The sequence below is a fragment of the Meleagris gallopavo genome, chromosome 1 (genome assembly GCF_000146605.3).
Source record: "Meleagris gallopavo isolate NT-WF06-2002-E0010 breed Aviagen turkey brand Nicholas breeding stock chromosome 1, Turkey_5.1, whole genome shotgun sequence".
NCBI classification, from domain to species: domain Eukaryota; kingdom Metazoa; phylum Chordata; class Aves; order Galliformes; family Phasianidae; genus Meleagris; species Meleagris gallopavo.
This window is the reverse complement of record NC_015011.2, coordinates 169,100,067-169,107,219: the sequence shown is the minus strand read 5'-3', so window position 1 is coordinate 169,107,219 and position 7,153 is coordinate 169,100,067.

Here is a 7,153-nt window from a genome sequence, read left to right as displayed (position 1 = left end):
TCAGAAGAGGCCTTCCCACTTGTCTCTGAAGAGCATTCATTGGGTGCTTTATGGCTAAGCATTGTTCATGGCAAAACTTGGACTCTTGGGATCAGACTTGTGTAAAACCTGCTAGTTAGCTGTAAACTGTCATCTCCAAAGGGAATTGGTATCTCCATTGAAATACTAATTCATTGTGCTCCTCTGTGGTGGTTTCCTGAGTGCTGGAAAAAGATGATGATATACAACCTAATTTCACTGCTAGCCATTAGCCTCCTCTCCGACTGAATTTGAAGTTTTGAAAAAGTAAATGTTTTTTTGCTAGTTTGTGTGGATGATGCACCTTGACAAGGTCCTAACAAGGCTGCAACTAAAGCACTATCCAAGTTATTTTCAGAGAGTTTTGTTCTGACACAAATGACTCGGGATGCTCCACTTAGGAGTGTTAACAGGGAGTAGCTTTGCTGTCTTAAAAAAAGAACAATCATAAAAGTGCTGGGGCTGAATGCTCGTTGGAATAAACTAGAGTCTTTTGCATCCAGGCATGTTTTTTTTTTAAAAAGTCATGTCCTTTATCAAGTTTATCAGTCATTTTAGTAATAGCATTGACGGTCAATCCTAAAGACATTTCTATCTGCATGCCACAGTATTACACCACACTGAAATAGATAATGCAGTTATATTTCCAACCCAGCAGCAACTTGCCTCTGGTACAGAAGATTAGGAAAGATGTAATGAACTTGTTGTAACTTGTATAATTTAAATGCCAGCAAGTAGTGCTAGTCCCAGGGAAATGTGATGTTTTTGACAATTCCCCTAGATACATTCAACCCAGCAAGAAATGTGCATCCTGAGTGGAAGTGGTAGTATAATGCCATCATTGATTACTTTCATCCGAGCAAATGGTGTACTGTCATTTCTCAAAGCCTGACATTGGAATTTAGGGTTCTTTGTTTATTATTCCCCTTTCACTGTTCTACTCCAGGCTCTACCTTTATAACCCTGTGGAGATCACTTCTGCATGCTTCAATTAGATAGTCTTACATTATATTACTTACTAGCAGCATTTTTTTAATAAAGAGGAGTTACTAACTTGAATGCTCTACTGCCATCCAATAAAACTTGAATAGGAAGGGAAAAAGGAATTGTAAAAGGATCAAATGAACAAAATGCTTCATACTTCAACAAGTGAAAAAAACTAAAGATTTTTCTTCTGTAAAAGCGCTGGAAGCTTTTAAGAACTACATCTTCTATGTACTCCCTGTGGGTTTCAACATAATTTTGCTTTTATATACTCTGAAGAGCTTTCATTTCGTGAAATGAATGCAATTCAACATCTGTTCCCTGCAAAATATTGTAGACCAACTGGTTTAGATTATTTCATTTTGCAGAAATAGAGCTAAAGCACTTTGTAAAACTTATTTAACTGGGTCACTGGGTCATAGTATTTAGTGCTGCTGACTTGTAAAATAACTGCATTTTGCTAAAAAGCACCTATGAAAGACTTTTTTTTTTCAGTAAACATGAGATAAGGAAAGTTTGTAATAGGTCACACTGGAAAATGAAAATATAGTCTCCATGGATAATGCCATTTGTAAAATGCACCTGTTTTGCTTGATGTTTTCTCTCTCCAGGTGTATTTGAATTGCAGTTTTACTTCCAAGCTCTTCCCAATTGACAGTATTTACTAAACATACTTTGATCAAATTGGTTAAATGTTTTATATAGAAGAGCATCTGCAGATATTGTCTACTTGAACTTCAGCGGGGCCTTTGACACCTCCCCTACGAGGAGGAGCTGATGAAGTGTGAAGTCAAGCCTGAAGCCCTCGGTCTCAGCTGATATCAGGGCCCGTCTCACCTCTGTGCCCCTAACAGAAAAATGAAGGGACAGCTTGTAGGTCAGTGGTCCCATTTCTTCCCACACTGTTGCTGGGGTTTCAGAGGCTTTGCCTGACAGGGGGGCATTCTGTCCTGCCCCTTGTACTTCCATGACAATTAGGCAGCTTCTCGGACATGAGTAATGAGAGTTCCCCTGCCTCTTTCCTCGTGCACTGGGGCACAATGTCTCTCATACAGCAGGGTGGATGGTTGCACCCACTGAAGCCTCCTGTGATGTGGGAGGAGACTCAAATGGTGCAGGACAGCCAGGCTAACCCAAGCTACTATTACAAAAGGCGGGCAAAGTTTTCTTGAACAGCATATTGCTCACAAGGGTGCATATGGTCTGAGCACACTGAATGTCTGCTCTGAGAAGCTTAGATGCTACCCTGCCTGTCTCCAAAGCACTGTGTAGCTTTGGTGTCTGACCCCACCTTCCTGCTCCAATCAAAGCACTGCTCAGCATTCATGGGACGTTCTGTTGAGCTGCTTGTGGGCTGAGCCGTCATACTCTGAAATGGAGACATCTGTTGGTTTGAAACTCCTTCAGGGCTGAGAAGGTGATTAAGAGTAAGTAGTGTGTGCTGAATTTGAACGTGAATTGAAATTCAAGTTAAGTTCCTAAGCAGCTTTGAGGATCTGTGCCTGCGCTCACAAAATGCAATTAATTAATGACTAGTTGGAGACCCTCTAGGGTTCTACGATCTTTGAGGTTTCAGTGTGGCATCTCCTCTCCTTAGCCCACATACCATGCTCTGAAGACGTTGTTATGCCAAGGAAGGAGGCAGACACATTAACTAACTCTTCAATCTAGCACAATTCTATATAAGCTATGGCACACTGTGGCTTGGCAGTAGGGAGCAAGACTGGTTGCTACCAGACCTTACATACTGATAATTGCTAGGACATTGCTTAAGTTTTCCTAGTCTGGTGATCTGTGGCATCCAGCTTGGATTGCTAAAACTGCTGGACATTCATTAACACAATTGGAATGTCATTAATACTTTTACCAAGGATTTTACTCTGTAAGTGTCCGCATATGGCACTCCAACAGTACTCAAGAAAATTAGAAGTAGCAATTCCTGGAAAGAGGCATTTATTAATGGTATAATGCCCACAAGTGTCACCAGATGTTGTTCCTTATAAAAAGGCTCTAATTTGGCACTTCTCGCCTTCAGAAGGAACTTCTTACAGAGCAGATGTCACTTCTAATCCTATCTTTCATAGGGGCCCATGCCCTGTTAAAAATGGCATGCCAATTTAGAAGTAGGCATGGTGCCATTAAAGCAGATGGTTATGAGCACAAGTTGTATTGTAGAACTGGTGTTTGCAGAAATGTGAATGCTGGGATTGAAGCCTACGCAAGGTCATCAAAATGTTACTACCCAGGAAAAATTCCTTCTAAGGTGGTTTGATACATGCCATTCATGCTTTACAGCTGGTAGAAAATGGATATCAGTATCATCTATATGGTTGTTCAAAATTTTGGGCAATCACTGATGATCTCAGGGGCCATTCTAGCAGCTGAGTACATTGGAGCATTGATTCTCTCTTTTGGCAAAAATGCCACCAGTGCTTGGAGCTACTCCATCAGTGCTTGAGGACTGATGCATGTGAAAAACTACTCTGCTGGGCAATGGAGAGGTGTCTCTGGATTTGCATTCACTCATCCTTATCTGTAAGATAGTATGACTCTGTACCAGATAAACATCTGAAGTAAAACTGTGATTCTGTCCTGAAAACCACATGCTTTTTTGTTTAGTATAGAGAGTAGCATTTTTCCTGAGTCGTAGACATGGTCCCCAGTATGCAGTCCTACTGCCTCAGCTCCACATTAGATACTCCACCAGGGTGATTGTGGCATGGGGTGTTTCTTGTCACTGTGATCAGAGTTGTACACTGAACAAGGAAAATTTGCAGGGATGATCTGTTCATGAATAACCTTCACATTCTGGACTCTTTGCCTTTGATAGTTCAGCTCCAACATATGCCAAGATATGACCCTTTCAGAAGGTTAATACATCAGTTTTTCCAGCCCATTTTAAAATCAGCCAGTGATGGGCAAAGCTACCATCAACATACAGGCAAATTTGATATAATATTGGAATTCTCATCTTGCCTGGTAGTGTTGTAATTTTTTGCAAGAGCCCGAATATGATGTGCTATATGATCCAAAGTGTGACATAGTCAGAAAATTGCCTGCAGTTTCCATTTAAACATGTAGAGGTTTTATTTTATGTTGAAATTTTCACTTTGTCCAATGAAGCTGTAACACTTCAGTAGGGAGCAACATGTAACTCCACTCAAGTAAGAAATTCATTTAACTGGCTCCTAAAATATGTATTTTAATTGTTGACGTGAGGTGAATAAATATTGAAACAAGAAGGTGCATCAGCAGAAGGCTGTATTTTTCCTATCTGTTATGTATGAAGGACACTGAAGTTAGGTCAGTGCCTCAAAAACTACTCTAAATATCAAAAACTTACAGTAATCAAAACCAGTAAAAAGGATGTTTTAAATTCCATGTGAACGTACAGAATTGGATTATCCATTTTATTTTTTTCTACGGAGTCAGTTACAGAAATGCCACAAAGCCCGATTGTTTCTACCATACTATTGCACACCTGTAGCTATGGGAGGTGATAAACACAGCCAATCAAACCAGTACAGGAAAAATTGTTCTCCTACCTTCTGTGCCATGAAGAATTGTTCATATTTATGGTGAAAGAACAAAAAGAGAGATATTTATTCATGTAAACATAACTTTTATCTGTCTAGCTAAAGTCATAGTATAGCTTGATTTGGAAGGGACCTCCAAGATCATCTGATTCCAACTCCCTGCCACGGGCAGGGTTGCCAACCACTAAATCAGGCAGTAGCTTAAGTTGCCCAGGGCCCCATCTAGCCTGTTCTTGAACACCTCCAGGGATGGGACAACAACAACTTCTCTAGGCAGCCTGTGCCAGTGCCTCATTACCTTCTCAGTGAAAAATTTCCCCTTGACATCTAATCTAAGTCTCCCCTCTTTTAGTTTGAAATCGTTCCCCCTTATCACTGTCTACCCATGTAAAAAATTTGTTTCCCATCTGTTTTTAAGCTCCCATTAAGTATTGGAAGGTATAAGCAAGATCTCCCCTGAGCCTTCTCTTCTCCAGGCATATCAAGTCCAGGTTCCCCAGCCTGTCTTCATAAGAGAAGACATGAGAAGTTAAAACGTTATTCTTCCCAGTTTGCCTTTCATCAGCTTTATAGGCAGTGGACTCTTCAAATACATTTTGGTTAATGGAGTTAGGGCTAAATTTTGGGGAGTATTTAGGCTCAAACTGCAACCTAAAACCAGAGCTAAGCTATCAGATCCAAATGAGGATCATACAATTAAGGCCCCAGAACAAGACAAGTTATTACATGTCAACTGGGCAACCTGGTCTAGTGCTTGGTAGCCCTGCACACAGCAGGGGGGTTGGAACCAGATGATCATTATGGTCCTTTTCAACCCAGGTCATTCTGTGATTCTATGAACAGAACCTCATATGTTGTCTGTGTTAACACTAACATTGTCATTGTTCATCAGTGCTGGTTGGATTCATCTGAGCTGTCCAAAAGGTCATGAGATCTGGAGAAGCACCGCACTCCCTCCCCTGGTGGTAAAGGGTCTGTCCCAGAGATACCATCTACACTGCAGAGACCCAAACCCACCTGAATTGGGAATCTGGCAAACAATGAAGATTTGGCTTCTTATTTGAATGGCAGTTATCAAGCTCAAAATTCACAATTTGGGTTTCTGTTTTGAATATTAAGACTTTTGACAGATCAGCTTTTATAAAGGCATGTAGGCATGAACAAGCACTCTCTAAAATGAATATGGTAAGGAAGGTCATTACTAAAACACCTGTGAGCTAGAAATATGTAATGGGAAAAAATACTCCATATAAGTAATCTAGGTTTAAGCATTGTTTGAGCATCAGTCCTTATGCAGCTACTTGTTCTGGACGGAAGAGAAATCTGTCACCAGCTTTTCCCTGATCTATTGCCCATTTGGACTTGGGTATTGGAAACTATCGGGAGCTGGCTCTCTGCAAAGATAAAATAACAATCTGGTAATTTCATCTACTATCATAGCATCGTAACAACACAGTCTCCCCCAAGGATCACAGTGTACCACTTGAACAGTGGCACTGCTTCAGAGCCATACATTCAGTTGTGTCTGCTGATGACTACACTGAGAAGCCTTATATTTAATTTTACAGTGTTGAGCTATAAAACACTAACCCACTAAGCAGAGAAATAAAATGCTTACTTGGCATTGAAGTGCAAATCTTGTTATCCATCTATAAAAATTGCCACTTTATAGATAAAAGTCATAAATAAATAGTGGGCCTTAATTAAAGGATGGGCTTGTGTTCCAGTGTAGTAAAAGTGTGTCGTGCATTTTTAAATATCACCTGATTATTCACACTAGTTTAGCCATTTTCCTTATCAGAGCATTACCCATGGCAGTGATTTAAAATTTCATTTTGTGCTTGGAAACTGGGGCACAGAAGTGCAGCCTAGAAAAACTCAGCGGAACAATACATCCCAACATTTTGCAGGCCAAGAAAATTCATTCTAGGCTCATTCATCATCAGGTTTTCCTGAATGCTTTTTCTGCCTGTCTCTGCTGTTCCCTTGTTGTGTGAATTTTGAGAGTAGCTGAACTCCTTCATCCTTTTGTTATTTGTAAAGCTCATTGAGTTTTATGACTGGAAAGTGCTTTAGAAACACTTGTGATGTTGGATCGTTGCTACAACAACTAGACGTACCTTTGTTGTTATTAAACTTGGAGTCAAGTAGTGTGTAAGAGTCTCCGAAGGGCTTGATACTATCTTGGGTAAATGTTTGTATTTCAGTGAAAATTTATGATGCTAGCACGTTCCTGTCATCTCAGGTGTGATTGCAGCTGTGACAGGAGCTTGCAGCTCCATGCCTGCTGCCTGCACAGAGAATGCTTGACCTGCTGTGAAGAGCTGGAAATTTGCTGCGTTTCAAAAGGCTTCATGTAGCAGCCCACAAGACAGGGAGCAACAGAAGCAGCTGCACTTGTACTTTGATATTCCTTGGGGACCCGAAAGCATTGTCAGACAAACTATTTTTCTAGAAAGCACCCAAATCCTCCAACAAAAGCAGACTTAATTGCCACTGAGCAGACAGGAAAGCCATGGCTGTGAGGCTCCAGAATGCAGCCCATCCCATCGCTCTCTCCTCTCAAAACAAGACCTGCCCCTGCGACTTGGCCTAGTTCACTTCTTGTCAAATAC